The sequence below is a fragment of the Macaca mulatta genome, chromosome 2 (assembly GCF_049350105.2).
Source record: "Macaca mulatta isolate MMU2019108-1 chromosome 2, T2T-MMU8v2.0, whole genome shotgun sequence".
Taxonomy (NCBI): Eukaryota; Metazoa; Chordata; class Mammalia; order Primates; family Cercopithecidae; genus Macaca; species Macaca mulatta.
In genome coordinates, this window is record NC_133407.1 from 109,490,684 (window position 1) to 109,500,601 (window position 9,918).

Below are 9,918 nucleotides of genomic sequence, written 5' to 3' on the forward strand. Positions count from 1 at the left end.
CCACCCAAACCCTAGGCAACCACTAATTTACTTTTTGTCCCCATAGATTGGCCTACTCTGGACATTTAGCGTAAGTGGAACTAAATACCTGTGGTCTTTTGTGACTGGCTCCTTTCACTTAGCATACTATTTTCAGGTTCTGCATGTTACAGCATGCATCGTTACTTCTTTCATTTTTTAATTGCCAAATAATATTCCCTTATATAGCTATACTGTATTTTATGTATCCATGTATCAATTGATGGATATTTAGGTTGCTTCTCCTTTTTGTCCATTATGAATAAGTCTGTTGTAATGATTAGTGTACATTTTTTTGTGTGGACAGATTTTCATTTCTCTTGGGTAAGTATCTAAGAGTAGAATTGCTAGATCATATGTTAACTCTATGTTTAACCTTTTGAGGAACTGCCAGACTGTTTTCCAAAGTTGCTGCACCATTTTACATTACCAACAGCAGCACACGAGTGTTCCAGTTCTTCTGCATCCTTTCCAACACTTGTTATTATCTGTCTTTTTGATTATAGCCGTCCTAGGGGGTGTGAAGTCGTATTTCATTGTGGTTTTGATTTGCATTATCCTGCTGGCTGATGTTAAGCATCTTTTTACTTATACATCTTTTTTGAGAAAATATGTATTCAGCCCCTTTGTTCATCATTAAATTGGCTTGTTTGTGATTTGTATGATTATATGTGTTCTAGATACAAGTCTCTTATCAGATATGTTATTTGCAAATATTTTCTCTCTTTGGGTTTTCTTCTTACTTTCATAATGGTATTCTTTGAAGCACGAAACTTTTTAATTTGATGTAGTCCAATTTATCTATTTTTAATTCTGTGGCTTATACTTTTGGTGTCATACTTAGAAGGTCTTCTTTACCCCAAGGTTGTGACAAGCTAGATATACTCAACAATGATCTTAATTAAGTCATAGCCTTTGTGGGTTGTAATTTCCTTTCCTTAAAAACAAAGATAGCAAGAATATCTGGTCTGTGGATGTAGGTTACTGTGAAGGTCAAATAGGATTGTGGCTTTTAGGGACCTCTCCCATTCATTAAGCACTTCGCAAGGTGAATATCAATCATGATGGATCTGTGGGAAGGAAGGAGAACTCTTGGACCACTGTACATGCCCTTTGGACATGACCATTTGCATTTCCCTAGGGCTGCCTGCCTCCCTTGCCTCCATGGAGACTGCCTCTGAAGACCCTTTCCCCAGGATCTGGGCCCAGCACTTCTGCCTCCTAGGCCATTTCTCTGCTTGATGATGAAGGGGGCACTAGGGCCTCCTGGGGTGGTGCTAAGTCTGCCTCTTGCCATGAATCATGGATTTATTACATATCAGGTACCAAACACTTTGCCAGACACCTTGATGGATACAGATAGGAATAAAATGTGGTCCTTGAGAGCACAGAGCTTAGTGGAAAAGACAAGCTGCTCACATGCACACTCATACACACTCAGATACACTTATATGCATATATACTTACGGATTCACATACACTGACATACACACATACATATACACATTCATACATACCATAAAATACAAACACATGTTCATATGCACACTCACAAACACACATATGTATATTCACAAACTTTCATGCATGCACACTCATACACAAATGCACTTTTACTCATTCATGCAGCACACACTTATACATACATACACTCACAGATTCACACAAGTTCACACAAGCATCCACATATACATGCTAACACCTATACATATACTGACACACAAATACACACTTACCTGTACACTCATACTGGTACATGTACACAAAGACATTCACACGCACACAGTCACACGAAAGTACAACCATATACATAACACACACTCTTGCACACAATTATACACCTACTCATACAAAACGCACACGTACACACACATCCATACACTCACATGTACCTGCACACAGTGGTATGTATTAAGTGGCAAAATAAAGTCAAAGGAATCCGAGGGAGCTTTTAGATAAATAGAAACTAATATTTATTGAACATCTCTTATATTCCAGGAAATTTACATTAATTATCTGTTTTAAATCTTAAAATTGCCCTATGAGATACTGTCACAGGGAAAGGACATTTATAGAGGGGATACTGAGACTCAGAGAGATTGCCTCTGCAGAGTGAGGATTTGAAGCCAGTCTGCTTGATGTCCAAGGCTATGCCCTTTATTCCAGCTGAGTCTGGGGCTGTAGGGGCTGCTGAGGGTGGTGGTGTAGAAGATATTCCACGAGGGTGAGGGAAGAAAATAGGACTCCTATTTATATTTATTTGGATAGAATACTTTTATTTTCCTTTTTTATTTTCGCTTTTTTGGAAGTTAATTTTATTATATGAAAATGGTATGCAAAATATATTCATCATGACTAGAAATATAGTACCAAACCACATCTGTCTTATATCTGTAGCATATGTTCTTGGTTTGTATAAAAGTAGCTTTAAAATTTCAGTTTCCTTAGTTATGCACAAATCACACACACACACACACACACACACAGTTGCACCACTGTTGATCAAAGATGCACTCCTCCTTAAATCAATTTAAATGAGGCTAGCGAGTGTCTGTTTGATGTTTGCATTCTTATGGGCTAGGAAACAAGGCACACATCCCTAAAACTAACATCTAGATGTCACTTCTTGGACTGATAAGACACAGACTTGCATATGGTTTCAGCCCCATTCCACTCACACTGTTCCGCGTACATTATCTCAGAAACCCTGAAAGGAAGTGCTTGTTCTTTGTTAGTGCCAACCATTTTTGTCATAAATGGCAAATGATTGGAATATTATCATCAGTTAATTCATGTTTCAATTTTCAGTGCTATTTTAATGAACAAGCACTGTGTAACTAGATAGCTCATTATTACAAACCTCCATTTTTCTTTCTACATGAAGACTCCAGATGGAACCATTCTTTGACTGATGGACTCATGCATGCTACAAACCTGAGTTTGAAGAAGCGAAGTGACAGAATTCTAACAGTTTTTCTTTTCTCTTGGAAAGGAGTATTTATTATGGTCTCTTAATGATTAAGAATTAGATTATTGAAATCAAGACATTATATGAAAAGCTAACGTTTTCTTTGTTATCACTATTTGCTGGGTTATTATCTGATTTGGAAAAGTAAGTAGAGAATTGCTTGAGGCCTTCTTTTCTCTGTGTTTAACCTCATTCCACTTACCTGATTTATAATACTGCCAGCTGTCACAGGTACTTTTGCGTATGTAAAGATGAGGAAGAACAAAGATTTGTCCCCTCTTCTGGCTCTAGACTGGTTTTGTTTGGAGGCTTTTGTGGAGCCTGCTTAGGAATGTGCTGATGACAGTCCCATCTCTACATACAGAAAGGCTTTAAACAAGAATGTGACACAAAAGAACGGAAACATACATTCTTCGGTTACTCAGAGTTCAGGTTTTAGAGTTCAGTTACATGGGTAAAAGGAAGCATACTCTTCTTCCCTAGAAGCAGCAATCCACTGTTGCTCATCCAGCTTCTGATTGGCTGCAGAAGGTGCAGACATTCTAAATACATAGACCCTAACTTGCATAAGTAGCATCACAGCCAGCTTAGCAATCCAAGGCCCACCCTGAAGAGTAGGCATTCTTTCCTACCCTGTCTCCCTATTCCCATCATGCTCAGACCCCAGGCAAGTTTCAAAGCAGTTGAAAATGGGCTTTTCTTCTCCTGATGGCTCATTACCTAATATCCTGTGTCCCAACTGTAGAAATATCTTGCATAAATTGCATACCACCTTTTTTCTCAAGAAGCTTAAAGTGCTTAATATGCATCAGCTAATGCTCTTCCACACCTTTCCAGATTAGTATGAGACAGTGGAATCCCCATACAATGAAAAGGAAAAATGACTGACTTCCTGTGTTTCGGGTCCCAGCTGTGTTGGTGAATTGGTTTGGTTGGTATAGAGACGGGGTTTTCCCTCGACCTTATTGACCTTTTTCCTCCATCAGTCCTAATTTTGGTATAGATAAAACCCTCCTTAGGACTGCATTTTCATTCTTCTCAGCTTTCTTTCACAACTAACTGTGCAAAACAGGATAATACCAAGAAATTGAGTTAAGTGTCTGGACTATATATTAATACTTGAAATAGAATGTGACATTTTAAGTGTAAGACCATCATGCCATGAAGACCACATAGCTCTGGATAAGTTTTCAGTGCATCTTACTAGAGGAGCCAAAAGTATGGGCTCAGAGTTGAGCACCACCCTCAGTGCTATAAATCAAATCATGCCACACATGGGAATAGACATAGAACCAGTTCCGTAGGTATAGTTTTAAAATTTGTTTTAACTCCAAAAAAGATGTTTATCCTTTTCTTGTCTCCCAGAATCCAGAAAATGTCCCCTCTTCTCTGTCCTGTCTGCTCCTGGCTGGGCCCTCAAATGTAGAAGGGTCAGAGCTGGGAAGCCTCTGAAATGGCATTGCCCTGTCCCCCTCCCCGCCCACATGGTGCGTCTCAAATTCTTTCTCATGCCTTCTCCCGGTTTCTCTTTTCTCCCTTGTTTTCTGCTTTTTTCCTTTTCCTCCTCACGTGTCTTAGGCCTGCTAGAGGACTCCTGAGCCATTGCTCAGGCCAGCCAGAGATCCCTGGGGCTAAAGGGCTTGTTGCCCTGGGTTTTGGGCTGCGGAACTGGCCCAGTGGAGTCCATGATGCATTGCGTGATCAGTGCAGTTCGTGAATCACACTGGTCCTACATGCCCTGAGGTCTCGGGTGTTGGAGCAGGGAAGTCATTGGGCTTAGAAAGGATTTCTCTAACGCTGAGTAACATAAGGATTTAGCAGTAGTGTTCTTCACTTGTCACTATTTCTCTGTCTGGAGTTAACATTCTTGTTAGTCAAAAAAAAAAAAAAAAAAAAAGCACTGTTAAAAAATTACAAAAGGCAGCTGGCTCCCATGGAAAGGTAAAGGTGTAAACTTATATATGCATAATACTGGCAAAAGCTAGTTTTCTGGGGGTGTAAATACACATGTGCTTCTAGAAATAAGGCTTTGTGTCAAACTCTAGATGAGTGGAATACAAGACCACCGAGTTGTAGCCAACTACAACTCCCAGAGGGGCAGGGAGCAGCACGCCATCTTCCTTTCCAGCTTGGCATTGTGGTAGGTGAACCTGCGCTTGCCTTCACAGATGTGCCCACTATTGGAATGGCGGAACTGGGCCTGCTGACATCAGAAAGCCCCAACTCCTGACTTTTACTAGTTAGTCTCAAGTCAATCTTGAGCGAGGCCTTGGGTTTGCTGTCAGTCCTGGTGAAGCGCTTCAGCATGGGAAAGTCCAGCAGAGCCCTGCTGTCCCCCTGGTAGTCATCAAACATGGAGGTGGCATTTGGTAAAAGTTCTTCAAAGGTTTTGATTCTTTCCAGGCTCATGAACTTGAAAGTATTTACATATCTGACATCATCAGAGCTTCCTGAATTAAACTTCAGAGCTGAAATACCTTCCTTGAACAAGTCCTCAGAGAAGGCAGGAGTTCAGTATGTAAACCAACTATTTCCTGTCAGTATGGCATTGAGTGGGATGTAGTTTTTACCATCCTGTTATACATTTGCTTGAAGCAAATCACCTGGTTTTTCCACAAATTCTGCAAACCTTGGCCTTTGTTTTGGGTCTTTGTGCCTGCAGTCCAGCATGATCTGATAGATTTCAGGAGTGGAGTACTCAGCAGCTCTCATCCTCATGCCTTCCCTCAGGCAAGTGCAGAAGTGCTCATCCATTTGCACTCTTGGGTATGGAGACCCTCCTTAGGAGATTTCCCACAGCAATACTCCGTAAGACCACACGTCGCTCTTGGTGCTGTAGATTTTGTCAAAGATAGATTCAAGAGCCATCCATTTCAGAGGAAGTCAAGTACCTCCTTTTCTCACATAATCAGGGTTCTTACAAATATCCTGGGCAAGGCCAAAATCACAAATCTTCACCACATTTTTCTCAGGTAAAAGAATGTTTCTTGCTGCCAGGTCCCGATGAATGCACTTTCTGGAAAACAGAAACTTCATGCCTCTGGCCACTTGAAAACTGTAAGAAATCAGATCTTCCATAGTGATGAGCCCATCCTCTTCTTCATCAGCATCACTCAGATTTTTACTTCCTGAAACCTGGAGCTCCCAAAGCTCTTGCTGCTGGTGATGCTATCTAGTTTTGGTTTCTTGCCTTGTTCCAGGCCTGGCTCCATTTTTTTCTTTCTTACGCTCCATGTGTAATGCCACATCCTTTTTGAGAAAAAATAAGTCATGTTTGCTCTTGAGGTAGTTGGATAGATTTCCATATTTGCAGTATTCAACAATCACCATCAGAGGCCCTTGGTTTGCTGACCTGACCCCGGTCTGAAGGAAGCAAGAGGGTTGAGAAGGAAGTCCGGCTGCACTGTGGGGCCCGTGTGGTGCCCTGAAGGCCTCCTCTCCCTGCCCTGCGTTTCCACTGCATCCCCGGGCTGGGCACACAACCCCTTATCTTCTTTTTTGTGTTTTATTCTACACATAAGATACTACCACAGTAGAACACATCTGTAAAAATAAACAAATGCATATTCATATGTCGGAGGCACCTGTCCAGAACTGTTGTTGACGGCAGCGTGCAACTGAAGGTGCAGAGGCCTTTGCCTCCTACTCCATCCTGCAGCCTCCCCTGTGGGGCAGGGGCGCTGTGCCAAAGGAGGCTCCAGGCAGCACCTGCCTCCCTCCACTGCTTTGGATTTGGCCCACAATGAGCTTTCACTGCCTCTGCTTCCTCTTGGCAGAGATTCTTCCTCTTCTCCTTCGCTCTGCAGGATCTGAAAGGACACAGACTCCTTTCCAAATAATACTATGTATTGAAATGCAGAGAAACAGAAAGCAGATCACAAAATTAACTTTGTGGAAGTGGTTACAGGACATCTCAAGAGGTCTTGGCATCAGCTGTCCCTGGTCTCCACTCAGTTCTGCCCTCCTAGGTCTCCTTCCTTCTGTTCTTTCTTGATGAGACCCACAGAAGTCCTCTTCCTTTTTCCCTTTTGCACACCCATGTACACACCCACGAGCACACCCCAGGCTCCATGACCCATGACCCACCTCTGTGCCCACTACTGCCAGCAGTGATGCCCAGGTCAGGGAACGTTGCATTACTTTGATCTTTATGGCATTGATCTTTGGCTTCCTCAAAGGAGGGGAAGTGGGCACAGCTCAAGAATGCCAGTTAAATTTTTAGTTCTCTTACAGAGATTATTTTATAATTGATTACAGAATAATGTTCTATGCAACATTTACTGCTTAGTCAATTTTGAGGAAGAAAACACAGGTTAGGATCGCTAATGTGAAGGTGAGTGGCAATGGTGAAGTTTCAAATGGATCTTGACAGACTGGGTCACTGAACTGAAAATAACAAGATGAAATTTAAGGAGAAAGAAAGTAAATCTGGGAGTGCTCTGATACTTTAAAAAATAGCCACATACAAAAATGAGATGGTAAGAGCTGTTGATGGATATCAGTTCAAGGGAAATAACTACTTTGTGACTAGGTCATAAGTAAAAAAGGCCTACTTTACAAATAGGCTAATAAGAGCTGATCTTGAGACACTTGCTAGAAAACTGATTGTGAAGAGCTGATTATTCCCAGGCTTAGAAAACAAATGTAGTCTACTCTCCTGCCATCTACCCAGCACTTGGGAAGAATCAAAGCCTCACTGTGGATAGGTTATCTTTGGGCGGAATGTACAACTGGTTTTGGAATATATACAATGATCACCACACATGTAATTCAGCAGCCCCATTACACTAAGTAGTTGGCCAACTCTTTTAGATGTGGAGCATTAGAAATAAGGTCTCAATTCTGATTCTGGTCTTTTTCCAGATGCTTTTATGTCTTCAGTATCTGCTGTTCAGTTATTAGGTCTTGGGCTACTCAGATGTTGGCTGACTCAGAATAAGGGCACCTTGTCCTTGTGAACAAATGGAAAAAAGCGAGGTCCTAGTTACTGAAGGGGAATGTGAAAGGGGCTGGATGACCTTCCGTTGACCCATTGCAGAGGGTATTCCTGCACTGGAATTAACATTCTGCAGAGTGTTTTAGTCTCCAAAGGGGTCAAATGTGGAACCGAAAAATTGAGAGCATTTTGACTCTAGTCTTGTAACGTCTTGCTCAACAGTTGCCAAACAATTCGGAAATGAAATTTTATTTTTCTATTTTTTATTTTTTATTATACTTTAAGTTCTAGGATACATGTACACAATGTGCAGGTTTGTTACATATGTATACATGTGCCATGTTGGTGTGCTGCACCCATTAACTCATGATTTACATCAGGCATATCTCCTAATGCTATCCCTCCCCACTCCCCCATCCCCACAATAGGCCCCGATGTGTGATGTTCCCCTTCCTGTGTCCAGGTGATCTCATTGTTCAATTCCCACCTATGAGTGAGAACATGCAGTGTTTGGTTTTCTGTTCTTGCGATAGTTTGCAAGAATGATGGTTTCCAGTTGCCAGGATGTCCCTACAAAGGACACGATCTCCTTTTTTTATGACTGCATATTATTCCATGGTGTATATGTGCCACATTTTCTTAATCCAGTCCGTCACTGATGGACATTCGAGTTGATTCTAAGTCTTTGCTATTGTGAATAGTGCCTCAATAAACATACGTGTGCTTGTGTCTTTATAGCAGCATGATTTATAATCCTTTGGGTATATACCCAGTAAGGGGATGGCTGGGTCAAATGGTATTTCTAATTCTAGATCCCTGAGGAATTGCCACACTGTTTTCCACAATCGTTGAACTAGTTTACAGTCCCACCAACAGTGTAAAAGTGTTCCTGTTTCTCCACATCCTCTCCAGCACCTGTTGTTTCCTGACTTTTTAATGATTGCCATTCTAACTGGTGTGAGATGGTATCTCATTGTGGTTTTGATTTGCGTTTCTCTGATGGCGAGTGATGATGAGCATTTTTTCATGTGTCTGTTGGCTGTATGAATGTCTTCTTTTGAGAAGTGTCTGTTCATATCCTTTGCCCACTTTTTGATGGGGTTGTTTGTTTTTTTCTTGTAAGTTTGTTTGAGTCCTTTGTAGGTTCTGGATATTAGCCCTTTGTCAGATGAGTAGATTGCAAAAACTCAAATTCTTAAAAGAATTTTCAACCCAGAATTTCATATCCAGATAAACTAAGCTTCATAAGTGAAGGAGAAATAAAATCCTTTACAGACAAGCAAATGCTGAGAGATTTTATCACCACCAGGCCTGCTCTAGAAGAGATCCTGAAGGAAGCACTAAACATGGAAAGGAACAACCGGTATCAGCCATTGCAAAAACATGCCAAAATGTAAAGACCATCGATGCTAGGAAGAAACTACATCAACTAATGAGCAAAATAACCAGCTAATATCATAATGACAGGATCAAGTTCACACATAACAATATTAACCTTAAATGTAAATGGACTAAATGGTCCAATTAAAAGACACAGACTGGCAAATTGGATAAAGAGTCAAGACCCATCAGTGTGCTGTATTCAGGAGACCCATCTCACATGCAGAAACACACATAGGCTCAAAATAAAGGGATGGAAGAAGATCTACCAAGCAAATGCAAAACAGAAAAAGGCAGGGGTTGCAATCCTAGTCTCTGAAATTTTAAATGCTAAAAAATCAGATGCTGTGAGGACATCGTGGTATCAAGTGTCTGGATGGAAAAAGAGGAGTAAAGCGCTGACTCCTAATAGATTGGATGGCTAGCTCTAGGAAATTGTGAACATGGTGTCTGTATTATTTTCCCATTGCTGCTGTAACAAATTAACACAAATTCAGTGACTTAAATTAGTGCAAATGTATTCTCTTACAGTTGTGGAGGCCAGAAGTTTGAAATGAACCTCATGGGACTAAAATCAAGGTGCTGGGAGGGCTGTCTCCTTCTGGATACTCCAGAG

At 41.2% G+C, this 9,918-nt stretch overlaps 1 pseudogene; it reads right to left on the minus strand.

Moving 5' to 3' along the window:
• Window positions 1–5,001: 5,001 nt before the first annotated feature.
• Window positions 5,002–6,316, minus strand: LOC713963 (vascular endothelial growth factor receptor 1 pseudogene; annotated as a pseudogene).
• Between the last annotated feature and the right edge of the window lie 3,602 nt (window positions 6,317–9,918).